The sequence below is a fragment of the Sus scrofa genome, chromosome 6, assembly GCF_000003025.6.
Source record: "Sus scrofa isolate TJ Tabasco breed Duroc chromosome 6, Sscrofa11.1, whole genome shotgun sequence".
Lineage (NCBI taxonomy): Eukaryota > Metazoa > Chordata > Mammalia > Artiodactyla > Suidae > Sus > Sus scrofa.
In genome coordinates this window covers 7,281,567-7,295,635 of record NC_010448.4, presented here as the reverse complement: position 1 = coordinate 7,295,635, position 14,069 = coordinate 7,281,567, and the positions used below count along the sequence as shown (strand labels likewise).

Sequence of the window (14,069 nt, the reverse complement as noted above, 5' to 3'; positions counted from 1 at the left end):
GGGGTGAATGCTGGCACCAAAAAAAAAAAAAAAAAAAAAAAAAAAAAAAGGTATGTCCACATCCCCAAACCTGTGAACATGACCTTATTTGGCAAACCGGTCTTTGCAGATATAATTAAGTTAAAGATTTTGAGATGAGACCATCCTGAATGTCCAGGCGGCCCTAAATCCAATGACACGTGTCCTTATACGAAACAGAAGAGGGGACACTCAGACACACAAGGAGGAGACTCTGTGAAGGTGCAGGTAGAGATGAGAATGATGCCAAGAGCCACCGGAAGCCGGAAGAGTCAAGGGACAGAAACCTCCCTTAGGTAATAAGCCTTTGCAGGGCACGCTGCCCTGCTGACATTTTGATTTTGGGTTTCTGGCCCCGGGACTGGGAGATCAAAAAATACTGTTGTTTCTCTCCCTGGTTTATAATAATTTGCTGCAGCAAACACAGGAAACTAATACACGTGTTCTCAGAAAAAGTCAACCACTCCAGATTCTTCCAGATCTTTTCCATTAAACCTTTGGTTTCCTTCCTGTTCATGAGTTTTCCTCCATGGCTAACCCTTGCGAGCAGGACAAATGTTTATAGTGAAAACAGGAGAAAAGCTTAAAGTTGAGTGAATTAAGAAACACTTAGCTTTCCTGATTAGGAAACTGCTGTGTGCTATGTGCTTCCATAGCAACCTCTGTGGCACAGAGAGAATGCTCGCAGCAGCAAGACAATGGAAAGCCCAGACCAAGGTAGCTTACATCTCAGGAATGTTTACTGGCTCCCATTCTTAGAAGAGCCAAGGTGAGGCGGCTCTCAGAGCCAGCATGATACAATCTACACACCTGATCGTCTCTCCACTCCACCACTCACAGTGCTGGTTGCTTTGTAAGGCTGTTCCGCCCACTGCTGGAGGAGGACGGCCATGGCAAGCCAGGCTATCAGCTTCCTCTTCTGGGGCCAGGAAGAAAGACAGAGCCTGGGCGACAGAGACAGAGAGTCTTCCTGCAGCTCTCTTCTTAAGAGACAGTGCTGCTTCCCGGAAGACTTCAGCAAACCTTGCCAACTTTAATTGAACGCAAATGGACACATGGCCTTTTCTGAACCAACTGCTGGTAAGAAGGATGGGTCCTTAATCTGATGAGTCCATGTACCCCAAGCCTGAGGGTGGGTCAGCTTCCCTGAGGCCCCCAAAGGATGCCGAAAGGGAGGGTAGATGCCTAAACAAAAGGGAGGTTTTATCAGGAAGGACAGAAGGGAACAGATGAAGCGGATGATGTGTAGGCACTGAATATAAATGATAATGCAACAATACCAACGTACCCACCATCCCACTCACCTTTGAATATAAAACAGGGCCATGGTTAACGATCCTTGCATGCCCATGCAAACAAATCCCCTTCTTCCTCCCTAAAGTTACCTGCTAATTTAAATTCAGGGCTTTTCACTCCTATGCACTTCATTCCATCTTTCCTATATATGCTTGTATGCCTAAGCAATATGTTGCCTTCTTCGGTGTGTTTTTAAACTTGGTATCAGTGGGATCATCCTGCACGTATTACTCTGCAACTTGCTTTTGTTGTTCATGACCAGATTCGTGAGACACGTCCACAGGCATGAAGTTTCGGTTCACACATTTTCACAGACACCTCCTGATGTGTGAACGTATTCGTTCATTCTCCTGTTCAGCACTGAGGAGGATGCTTTAACGGCTACAGAGGAAGCTGCCATGAACAGGCTCGGTACACGACTCCATATTCCTAGCGGAGTTTCTCTGCAGTGTATCAGTAAGAACAGCATCCCTGAGTCCTAAGGTACAGGAATCTTAACCTTTGTTCTCCTCCGTAGAGGCTGTACCATGCTCGGTCTCCACCAGCTGGGCGTGATGGTTCTGCCCCCACACACACTCTCGCCCGCACATGCGAGTCCAACATCTCCCCTCCCCAGGTCACCACTGGCATTTGCCTGTTCCAAGGAGTCAGGCTTCTTGAAACGGTCTGTCACTCCTGCTGGTCTCCAAACTCCACGGAGGCAAAGACTGTTTACTTCCTTCTCTCCCAGACCCTGGACAGTGCTCAGCACTTAGGAAGTTTCATGAGGGAAAGAAGGCCAGATGCTGAGCTTTACTGAAGCCAGGGCCCCAGCCACCTTCTCTGGGTAAATCTTTGGCTATGCCGTTAACAGTACGGAGGGCGGGTGGGAGGTGCTGGGAAAGGCTTGCTATGAGCTGAATCAGCACACGCTCTGTCTGCAGGGTGGGGAAAAGAGGCGGCCCTCCAGCTGCCGATCAGTCTCCTCAAGATCAGCCTCATCCAGGAGTCCTTGTCCCCTGCCCTTCCCCCACGGAGCTTTGGGTCACTAGCCCCTCTCCACGCCTCCTGGCCAGGGTCTCCCTCAGCCTCTGGCTCAGGCTCAGTCGTTCAGGTTCATCTGATTTACCCTCTGATCAAGATGGGGGCAGGGAAGCGGGGGTGGGGGGGGGGTCCGAGGATGAGGAGGAAGGCAGTCTTCCTGGTCCCGCCCAGCAGGCAGCATCCCAAACCTCAACTTCTCAGTTCAGGACTCTGATAAAGGAATTTGGTGGTCCTTCTGCTTTTTAAATTCCTCCTTCTATTGTCCTCACTTAAAATGGGCCAAATTCCTAGAAAAAGACAAGTGTGCACCACACCCAAGTCGTGCATCCAAACTTTTCTGTTTCTAACAAATTCAGGGGGCAGGGGCGCCCTCTGGAGGCCTATGAAAGTGTGTGCGGGCATTTTTCGCTTTTTCCCTGCTTGGGAATTGAATGGGTCAGGGGCAGGGAGGAGTGAGACCCAGCATGAGCCGGACAGGCCCACACAGGGAGGAACTGTCCGGCCTAACATGCCCATCGCTCCCTTGTTAAAAAACTCTGCGGGCTCCAGGAGGCTGAGGACAAGTGTGTCCCCAACACCTGGCCTGGATGGGAGCTCCGCAAACACCTGCTAAGGGAACGAAGGCATGTGTGAACGTGGTATTCTACCGCCCCAGCCTGCAGAACTCAAGGGCCCACTACAAGCACACCTTGAAAACCAGGGTGTTAACTCCTCGGTCAGAAAAAGATAGGAATCTGAGGGGAAATTATCCTTCCTGCCGGAGGGGGCAGGGGAAACATATCTGTATCTCAGACTTCACAAAGCAGCTAAAACCTTACAGGCACCCTCACCTGCCTAACAATGGCCATGAATGAACCCGGCGGGGCAAACTTTGCCAAAGGAATTACGTGGGCTTTTGAGCGAGAGTGAAGGGAATTCCCAAGCTCATCTAATGAGAGAGGAGAGAGCGAGGGACAAAGAGCCGGGCTCTGGATCAGAAGCCAAAGGGTCAGACCTCGGCTGGGACACCTAGTAGCGAGCTGGCAGTCGCCAAACCTCTCCAGCCTTGTCTTCCTCATCTATAAAACAGGGACAATGACACTTACCCTAGAGGACAATGTGAGGATTAGACGATCGCACAAGTAAAGCACAGTGCCTGGACCTGAAGAAACACACCATCGCCATCATCAGTTAATTATCTGAAAGGCAACCCCAGAGGGACGGCAGTAACAAAGCCGCCGATCACCTTGGGGAACAGAACAGACACGTGGCCATTCTTTTACCCAAGGGCTTATGCAGACCAGCAGACCACGGAACGCTGTGTTCCTAAGAGACACAAATGAAGTCGTTTTATTCTGCCCCTAAGTCATCTTGTTCCCTGTTGAACAACACAGCATTGTGACTCATGTTAATGATGATTCTGTTTCTCTATCTCTGAGATGATAAATACTTCACTTTTAGGCCTCACTTGCAGAAAACGAAGGCCCTCCAGCTAACTTACTCCGCAAACTTATACAAATTCTCTTTACTTCCCCCACCCTCCATCTCCTCCCCACCCAAGGCCACTGCTGACATTTGGCTGTTCCAGGGAGTAGACGAGTGCTTAATCCAGTAACTTCAAACATCGATAATGATGAAAACACTTGGCATCTGTTTTCTGTGGAAACATGAAAGCTTCCAAGCAATATTTACAGAACCCACTTCCGCAACCACTGCTCTCCAGTTTGATGAAGGAACAGTAAAACATGACGTTCCAGATCAGTTACAAGCTGTTCCTGGACTGTGTCAGGGCCAATCTTTTATCGTTTCAAATTTAGGAGTCCGCCACTAGAAAATAATCACTTACCAGCTGATGCAGCAAATGCTCTCTCCTCTCACTCCCAGGCAATACAGTTTGGGGTCTTCTTGACTCAAATCGCAACCAAAGCCCCTTCCACACATTTCGGAGATGGCTGGGGATCGGGGGATTAATTCCCTACCAGGAGAATGTGAATTGGGGCATGTTCATGAGTTCATCAGTCTTTTAGTAAAGATGCTCTGGCATAAACAAATCAACGAGGGAACAGGGAAGGGGAATTTAAAAATAAAAAAACCCAACTCGGTCCCCATTCAGAACAGTGGGAAAATCCTCCCCAGGAGAGCCTGTGTGCAGCCTGCAATTTTCACCCATCCAATTTCACGCCACAGTATCGGATGTGAAGCAAACCCACCATCCCTCAATATCACTACGTGTATGAGGCCGAATCATGAGCCCCAAAGACATCAGGTCCTAACACCTGGAACCAGTGACTGTGACCTTATATGCTAAAAGGGGTCTTTGTAGATGTGATTAAATTTAAAATCTTGAGATAGGGAGATTATCCTGGATCATCTATGGGCCCTAAATGCCATCACAAGTGTCCGGCAAAGGGCGATCAAACACAGAAGATAAGGACCTATGGCCACGGGGGCAGGGACGGTGACACAGCCCTAGCCAAGGAATGTCAGCAGCCACCAGACACTGATTTTCCCCTAGAGCTCCCAGCACAAACGAGTCCTGCTGACACCATGACTAGGACCCGATGGAACTGATTTTGGAATTCTGGCCTCCAAAGCTAAGGACATAAATTGCTGTTGTTTGAAGCCCCTATGACGCACTTTGTCTGTGGCACTTTGTTAGAGCAACCATAGCACACTAGTATAACTAGGCAAATAAAAGGCAGATCAGAGAGAGTTAAGAATTTAGCACTGTAAAGAATTTAATGCAATCCTCCCTGTGTTTCTGTTTGATACATCAGAGAGGAGGCCAAGGGCCGTGACAAATCCACCCACAGTGGGAGGCAGAGCTGAAACCAGGTCTTCTGAGTCGCGCAGTTCTTTCTAAGGAAGGGAGGTCCAGCCTTTGGCCTGTGCGGGTACCCTCCTAACTTTCTCAGACTTTTCCAGGGCTCTACAATACTGTCCCCTCTGGCGGCACAGGCCACAGGTTACTGTTTAAATTTGAATTAATTACAAGTAAATAAAATTTAAAATTCAGTTCCTTGGCGTTCCTGGTGCAGTGCTAGGGGATAGGTATGGCTCTGTAGCACCAGGATGCAGGTTCAATCCCCAAGCCGGCACAGTGGGTTAAAGGATCCGGCCTTGCTACAGATGCAGCATAGGTTACAACTGAGGCTCAGATCTGATCTCTGGCCCAGCTATATCATATGCTGTGGTGGCCAAAAAGGAAAAAAAAAAAAAAAAATTCAGTCCCCTCAATCATATGAGCCCCATTTCAAGAGTCCTCCTCTCACATGTGGCTAAAAGCTACCGGGTGCCCGGCATGGACATATAAACATTCCCATTATTACAGGAAGTTCGACTGCAAGTGCTGGGCCGGACTCAGGGAAGGCCCAGTGGACTTCTCACTGACCTTAAAAACCCCACATCCGTCTGTTCAGACTATGTTCCCACACCATGGACACTGGCTGGCGTGCCCTGGGGCCCCGTAAGGATGTGCATGAAGGCGCAGGGTGGCACAAAGGGCTGTGACTCCTCGAACTGCCTCTTGTCGGGTCGGGCTTTCCCACGTGCTCCGAGGGATGCTGCAACACAGGCCAAGGACCACATTCTGGGCCCAGGAGCAGCACAGGGGGTCTGAGAACAAGACGGTGGGGCTAGACGCTCCTCAGACTCTCCCTCGACCCAGCTGTTGCTCCAGGAGAGGTTACAGAGTGTTCAGGGCAGCTCCCTGCTTGTTCAGGTGTCTGCGGGGATGCTAAGAGAAATTGGACACTCTCTCTAGAGAATATCAATGAATACTGCGTGCCCTCTGCAGTTCAAAAGCAAAGCCACGGTCTCCGTTGATCCACACAACCACTGCTGAAGCAGAGAACTCCATTTTATAACTGAGACAACTGGGGTTCAAAGACACAAGAAGATGACTTGCCAAAGATATGCAAGGAGGCCAAGATTCCAGTGAAAAATTCTGACTCAAAAATTTGCCTTTCGCACAACTTCCTCTTCTTCCTTCTTCCCTGAAGACACAGAGAGATGTCCAGGCCTTCCAGAAACACAGACCCGGTCCTGCTCCCCTGGGCACCCAGGTGGCACTGGGCAGGGCCTTCCTCCATCAGTCAAGTGGTCCTGAAGCCCGGTTTTCACATCTCACTCTTTCCCCCCAGGGAAGTTGCAAAGTTAAGTCCAAAGGGAAATGAGACAAATACATGGAACTGGATTTCTGGGCTGTCCACTCCAGAAAAGGAGGATTTTACACAACTTCACTTCAGAGGAGTGAATTCCTTACACTGACACAGGAAATGATGTATCACAACTGAGATGGAGTTTTAAAGACAACAAGAGGCACTGGTCTCCATGGGGCCATATGTTCCTGAGTTTCTAGATTTCTAATACATACACACAAGCTAGGATTCCATGGACACTCACACTATTCCAAGAACAAGATCACTGAAACTCATTTAAACCTCACCAAGTGAAGTGCCATCATTTAATCCTCACCACAACTCTATGAGGTGGGTATGATCAATCACCCCATTTCACAACTGAAGAAACTGAGGACCAGGGAGTTTGCGTAAATTTGCCCTCCATCAGCACAGCTCATAGGCAACAGAGGTGGGATCTGAATACAGGTCTGTCTGATTCCAAACTGCTGATGGTGGCAGTATTCTGATGCTCAACAAAGTCTGAAACAGCCATTTGGGATGTGTGGGACTTTGTCATGGAAAATAGAGCCCTGGGGAGAAAAGAAGCTTTCAAAATATTTGAGTGGTTTCTAGGTGGCACATGTATATCACATTTTGAACATATTCCTATTCCACGCTTAGCATTTTCATGGTCAGTATTTGCCTTTTGGAAAGGCTATCTTGATCTTCAGCAGAAAAGTCCAGAACTCTTCAAAGTCAAAAAATCAAAAGAAATCTTAAGCGTTTAGGAAAAATAGAACCAAGAGTACGGAGTCTGTTTCTCAGAAAAATATACATTTATGACAAGTTATATTTCTAGATGAGACTGCTTCCTGACTCTAAAAATCTAGGGCTCTTTAAAAAAATTATTATGGAAATTCTCGAGCATTCATTAAAGAGAAGATGGCATAATAAACCTTTATGAATCCACCATTCAGTTTCAACAGCTACAGACCCATGGCCAATCCTGCTTCATATGTGACCCCCATACTCACTTTGCTTGCTGGTATTTTTAAACAAATCCCATACATATATCACTTCCCCCTGTGAATATTTCCATAACGCATATTTAACTGATAAGGACACCTTTTTAAACATCAATCACAAAGTCATCATCACATTTAACAAAATTACAATAATCTCTTAACATCATCTGAAACCTGATCGTACTCAAATTTCCCCAAGTGTCCCCCAAAATGCCTTTTTTTAGCTGGCTTGTTCTGATCAGAATCCAAACAAGATTCATACTTTGCAATTCGTTCTTATGTTTTTTTCTTTTTCAAATTGGAGCCGTAGCTGCCGGCCTACACCACAACCATAGCCACACGGGATCCAAGCTGCATCTGCGACCTACACCACGGCAACACTGGATCCCCGCCCAACCCATTGAACAAGGCCAGGAATTGAACCTGCATCCTCAGGGATACTAGTCGGATTCATTTCCACTGCACCATGATGAGAACTTCCTGTTCTTACGTTTCTTAAGTCTCTTAATCTTATACTACTCACAAAGAAATGAACTCAAAATGGATTAAAACCTTAAACATAAGACCTAAAATTGTAAAGCTCCTAGGGAGAGAAAAAAAAAAAAAATAAGGAAAAAGCTCCTTGATACTGGTCTTGGCAACAATTTTTGGTTTATGACACCAAAAGTATAAGCAACAAGAGCAAAAATAAACAACTCAACTAAAAATTTCTGCACAGCCAACAAAACCATCAACAAAATGAAAAGGCAAGGAGAACGGGAAAAAAATACGGGCAAACTATGTACCTGATTAAGAAGACAATATCCAAAATATATAAAAAAGCTCCTACAACTCAAGAGCTAAAAAACGACCAACCTAAAATGAGGCAAAGGAACGCAATAGACTTTTCGCAAAGACACACAGAGGGCCAAAAGGTCTGAGAAAAGATGCTCGGCATCAGTACACACCAGAGAAATGCCAATCAGAAAGGACACAGGGAGGTCCCACTGTGGCTCAGAGGTTAACGAACCTGACCAGCATCCATGAGATGTGGGTTCCACCCCTGGCCTTGCTCAGTAGGTTAAGGTTCCAATTTGACCCCTAGCCTGGGAACCCCCATAAGCTGTGTGTATGGCCCTAAAAAGACAAAAAATAAAATAAAATGAAAATAACACAGTAAGAATCACCTCACACCTGTTAGAATGGCTATCATCAAAAGACAGGATATGGTAAGTGTTGGTGAGGATGTGGAGAAAAGGGAGTCCTCATACACTGTTGGGATACTGGGAATATGAGTCCTGTGCAGAAGAAACACAGCCAGGTCTAAAGCCCTCTATACAGAATGCTCTAGTTTCTCAGTCATCTACCTTGTGGAGTTGAGCAGAGAGCAAACAGTCTGAGAATTTGATAATGACCTTGCTCTCAAGAAAGATTTCGCTGTCATGTTCAATACGATGATATGTCATATCAACACTTCCTCAATATAATATATCACCCACAGGAAGGTTCTCAAAACCTCCATACAAAGGTCATTTCAGAGAAGTGCTTCAAGATGCTTAAAAATTAACTGGAAAAAAAAGGACAAAGCCAGAGAAGTGGTCAACAAGAGTGGAGGAAGATTTTTAACCTCGAAGAAGTAGTCATTTTACAGAAGGTAGTTATATCAGAAAGAGTCTAAGTCAAATTTTTATGTGCATACAAATCACCTGGGGATTTTATTAAAATGCAGATTCTCAGTCTTTAGGCCTGGAATGGGCCTAAGACTCTGCATTTCTAACAAAGCTCCCAGGTGATGCTGAAAATGCTGCTCCGTGGACCAGTTAGGTAGCTAAAGTCCCAACTTCAGTGAAGGCACCTGGAAAGACAATGCTCCCTGCAACTTCTCTCCTTCTCATGCCCCTTCCACTTCCCCCTTCCTTCTAACCCCTTTCACTCTTCACTCACCCCTAGGCACGAAAAATAATTCCTCTAACTGTTCAAAATACAACCATTGGGACTTCCCATCGTGGCTCAGTGGTTAACGAATCTGACTAGGAACCATGGGGTTGCAGGTTCGATCCCTGACCTTGCTCGGTGGGGTGGGGATCCGGCATTGCCGTGAGCTGCAGTGTGGGTTGAGGACACGGCTTGGATCCCGCATTGCTATGGCTCTGGCATAGGCCGGTGGCTGCAGTTCAATTGGACCCCTCGCCTAACAGCCTCCATTTGCGGTGGGTGCAGTCCTAGAAAAGACAAAAAAAAAAAAAACCATTCCTAGTGAGCAAGTTAAAATGTTATGCATGGGACATCTGTTTCTGGTAATATGGCTGATTATCTCCATCTGAAAACCTTCCTACTAAAAAGCTATGTTAAAAATACTAGAGAACATATTTCATATGAGTTCTTAAGGTATAGTGGAGTTTGCAAGAGAGTAAAGAAAATCCTTGGGGGAGTTCCCATTGTGGCACAGTGAAAACAAATCCAACTGGTATCCATGACAATGCGAGTTCAATCCCTAGCCTCGCTCAGTGGGTTGGAGATCTGGCATTGCCGTGAGCTGTGGTATAGGTTGCAGACATGGCTCAGATCCTGCGTTGCTGTGGCTGTGGTGCAGGCTGGCAGCTGTATTAGTCCAAAAACTTCTATATGCCATGGGTATGGCCCCAAAAAGCAAAAAAGAAAAAAGAAAAGAAAAGAAAAGAAAATCCTTGGGTGTTGAAAGCACTGTTAAACCAGAAAGGTAAGAGCATCAGCAGATGCTGTGCATTTTGGACCAGTTCCAGTCACCTAGAAATAGGTTTTTATTCACACACTGAAACAAGGTGAAAGACACTGGGTCTGTATGCTGAGTGGTATATAGGAAACAGGAATTCCACATAGTGCCAGGATGACCAAAGGGAACCCCTCTAAGAAAGAGAAATTAGAAAACATCCACTCACCAGCACAAAGAGACAAGAGTAAAGCCTGACTCATCTTGGGCTCCGAGCAGAAAAAAAAAAATTTCACCTAGAACTTTGGGTTTTCCCTCACTCAAACTTGAGAAATTGTCATTATTCAAGTTGTCCATGAATTTCTAACCAGCATAATTAGCATAAAAGGTGGCTCTGAGTCAGTAATACCCCTGGGTACCTAGCAGAGGCAAATACAGGACTTCTTGGTACAGACACACCCTCAAGTTACACTACAAAGTCCAATTAAATAAACCCTGCTAAAGATGTGCTAAAAATAAAGACATTAAAAACATACAAGGAAACAATCAACCATGAGGAACAGACAGCAAACAGATGAACAGAAGCATTAGATATCAAAAACTTCAAATAATTGAACTACAGGATAAAAATCATTAAAAGGAAATGATTTAAAATAAAACAGAGGAGTTCCTGTTATAGCACGTGGAAATGAATCCAGCTAGGAACCATGAAGTTGTGGGTTAGATCCCCGGCCTCGCTTAGTGGATTAAGGATCCAGTATTAGCTCCGACTAGACCCCTAGCCTGGGAATCTCCATATGCTACAGGTGCAGCCTTAAAAAGCAAAAATAAATTATTTAATTAATTAAATTAAAGTAAAATAAATAAATTTAAAAAACAGAAAAAGAATTGAGAATATAAGAAATATCGTTATGAAAAGAGAAAGGATAAATATGCAAATGTACCAACTAGGACCTCTAGAAAGGGAAAATTATAGTCATTGAAATAAAAAAAAAAAAAACTTGAGGACTGTTTAAACAGCAGAGAAGACAAAGCAAAATAGATAATAAATTGGAAAATAGATTTGAGAAAATTACACAGAGAGTTGCAGTGATAGAAAATTTGAAAAAGTTTGAGAGATACAGAAAAGAGAATAAGAAGACCCAACACATGTGTAATAGGGGCTCTAAAAGCAGAAAATAAAGAGAATGGAGGAAACAGAGAAATGGTAGCTGAGAATTTTCAAAGACAGACAAGAATCCTCATATTCACGAAGAAGATAAAACCTCGAGCAAGATTTTAAAAACCCACATCAGGACAAATCATAATGAAACTGCAAAGCACTGAAAACAAAGAGATCTTAAAACTAAAGAGTTGCTTCAAAGAAGTAACGATTTGACTGACTCAACAATAAGCCAGAAAACAGTAAGAAAATTTCTTCAAAATGATGAGAGAAAATTTCTTCAAAATGTAGAAGGCTACAGGGAGCCAAAATATCGTACCAGGCGAGAACCCAATTACAGTCTCAGACAAACCCTGAAAGAGCTCACAAGGAGTAGACCCTGACTAAAACAACTTCTAAGGTTTGTTTCTCGGAAACAAAGTAATTAGACCTAGGAGGAGTCGGCTACAAGATGGAGAGAGGAGCACTGGAAAACTGAAACACATCTGCAGTCCGCCAGACGTGAGACACCAATATCATGTGCTATCACTTATATGTGAAATCTAAAAACAGCATCCAGTGTACTTCTTAGCAGAAGAGATACTGACTCACAGACTTTGAAAAACTTACGGTTTCCAAGGGAGACAGGTTGGGCTGGGGGTTTGGGATGGAAATGCTGTAAAATTGGGTTGAGATGATCACTGTGCGACTATAAATGTAATAAAATGCATTCAGTTAAAAAGAGAAAAACTTACTAGCATTAGGATGTATTAATTTTATGTCTATAACCATTTGAAGTATAATTTAGAAACTCCTAGTACAGTTGAAGATGCATACCCCACAGCTCAACAATCAGTCAAAATCCCAGGTTATACCCAAGAGATTGCACAAGAAGACACGTAAGAATGCTACTAAACCACTGTGTATAGTAGCAAAAAATAGATTATCTAAATGGCCATCAACAGGGAAATGCACGAATAAAATGGAATACCACATAGAAGGCAAGATGAATCAAGAGTTTCATTTGTCAACATACTATTTTGTTATACATGTATGTGTGACTGGGTCACCTTGCTGTACAGTAGAAAATTGATGGACTACTGTAAACCAGCTATAATGGAAAAAATTAAAATCGTTACCAAAAAAACATAGTATTTTCTGAAAAAAGCAAGCTACAGAAGGCTACATACATCATGGTGACTTCTAATTAAAATATTTAGACATCCAAAATAATACAGTTTACAGATAACTTACCTATAAACGAAAGTATAAAATCATACATGGGAATGTAATATAGCAAAGTCAGAGTAGTAGTTAACTCTGAAAAAGGAAGAAGGGGAATGGGATTGAGGGGAGATACACTGGCAGTTTCACCCACATTTTTAACACATTACTTAAAAAAAAAAAAAAAAAAAAAAAGACCTGAAAAAAATCACAACCCTGAAACATGTATGGCAAAATACTAAACTTAATAAGGCTAGATGGTGGATACCTGGGTGTTCATATAGTCTCTATATTTTTCTATAAATCTGAAATATTTCTTTTACAAAAAGAGGCAATATTAGCATAAAGAGGGGTGTGGCACGCTTCTAAGGCAAAGGTGTCAGAGGGGCGTCCACACAACTTACTCTCTTGCTCCCCCTCTACCATCAGCCTCATTTTCAGCCTCCTGTCTGCCCATGCACCACCTGCCAGTGGGATCAGACTTGAGCTTAGACAAAGATGGTCCCATGGGCCTCCAGGCGGGGGCATTTGCTGCACCTCTGACACCAAGAGCAGGCAGGAGGCAGGTCACAATAAAGCACCCTCTGCTCTCCCTTGCACTCTCCACTATGGATGGATCTTGCAGTGACCTCACTGGGGGAGGCAGGCATGCCTATGGATGAAGGCAGGATGTGGCACATCTGAACCTCTGGATATAACGTCACTTAAAGGGCACTGATTTCCATCTGAGTGTTTGATGGAAACGTCAGCTCACCTGGGACTCCGGGACTTGTTTTTTGCTAAGAGCAGAATGATCTCGGGTGTGTCAACCTGGCCATCCAATGACACCTTATCCGGTTGAGCCCAAGCTCTTTCTCAGGAAACTCACTCTGGGCTTTGAGCTACAAACTCCATGGAAATTAACCTGATTTTAAACTGCATTTAAGAAGGGTCAGAAAAAAAGCTCAACTTTTCATCCTCGCTCTTAAGTAGAATTGTGTAGTACTTCTCGCAACACAGCATAATAAATTTGTTGTGACCAGAACATGAGGCTCACAGTGTTCTGCAAAATTAGATTTCTCAGGAAAACCCTTGGCCTGAACTCTTCAAGAGACGGTTCTTTATGACTCACAGGCAGTGGAAAGTGACACTAAGTCAATCTATCACTTCTCTCTGCTTCCCACATAAACCGTACAGCATCCTCCACTGCCCTCGAAAGGAAAGCCAACTCTGTACCAGGACTTAGCAGGTCTTTCGTGACACAAGCCCCCACCTGGACTCTGTCCAGCTTGTTCATCACTGAATCACCAGCACCCACCACAAAGCCAGGTGCTTAAAAAAGGCAACTGGTCCTCCCCAACCTTATCTCCCCGCAGCTTAGTCTTCTAGCATGGAAGCAATTTAAAAATTTAAAAGAACAGTAATCCCCAGGAGGAAAGGACTTTCTTTGCTCTAGCAGCCTAGCCCCTCCTCTGCCACATAGCAAGCGGATCCCCCAGCCTTCTGCTGGGGTCCTGGCCAAATGCGGCAGCTCCAAATGGTACAACTACCAAAGGCAGAGGAAGTGTTTCTATTCCTCCAGTTTGAATGCATTT

At 44.7% G+C, this 14,069-nt stretch overlaps 1 long non-coding RNA gene across 1 annotated transcript; it reads left to right on the top strand.

Moving 5' to 3' along the window:
• On the top strand, window positions 648-12,690 carry LOC102166063. The gene is made up of 2 exons (XR_300284.3): window positions 648-1,098; window positions 1,577-12,690. It is a non-coding gene; the product is annotated as an uncharacterized LOC102166063 (long non-coding RNA).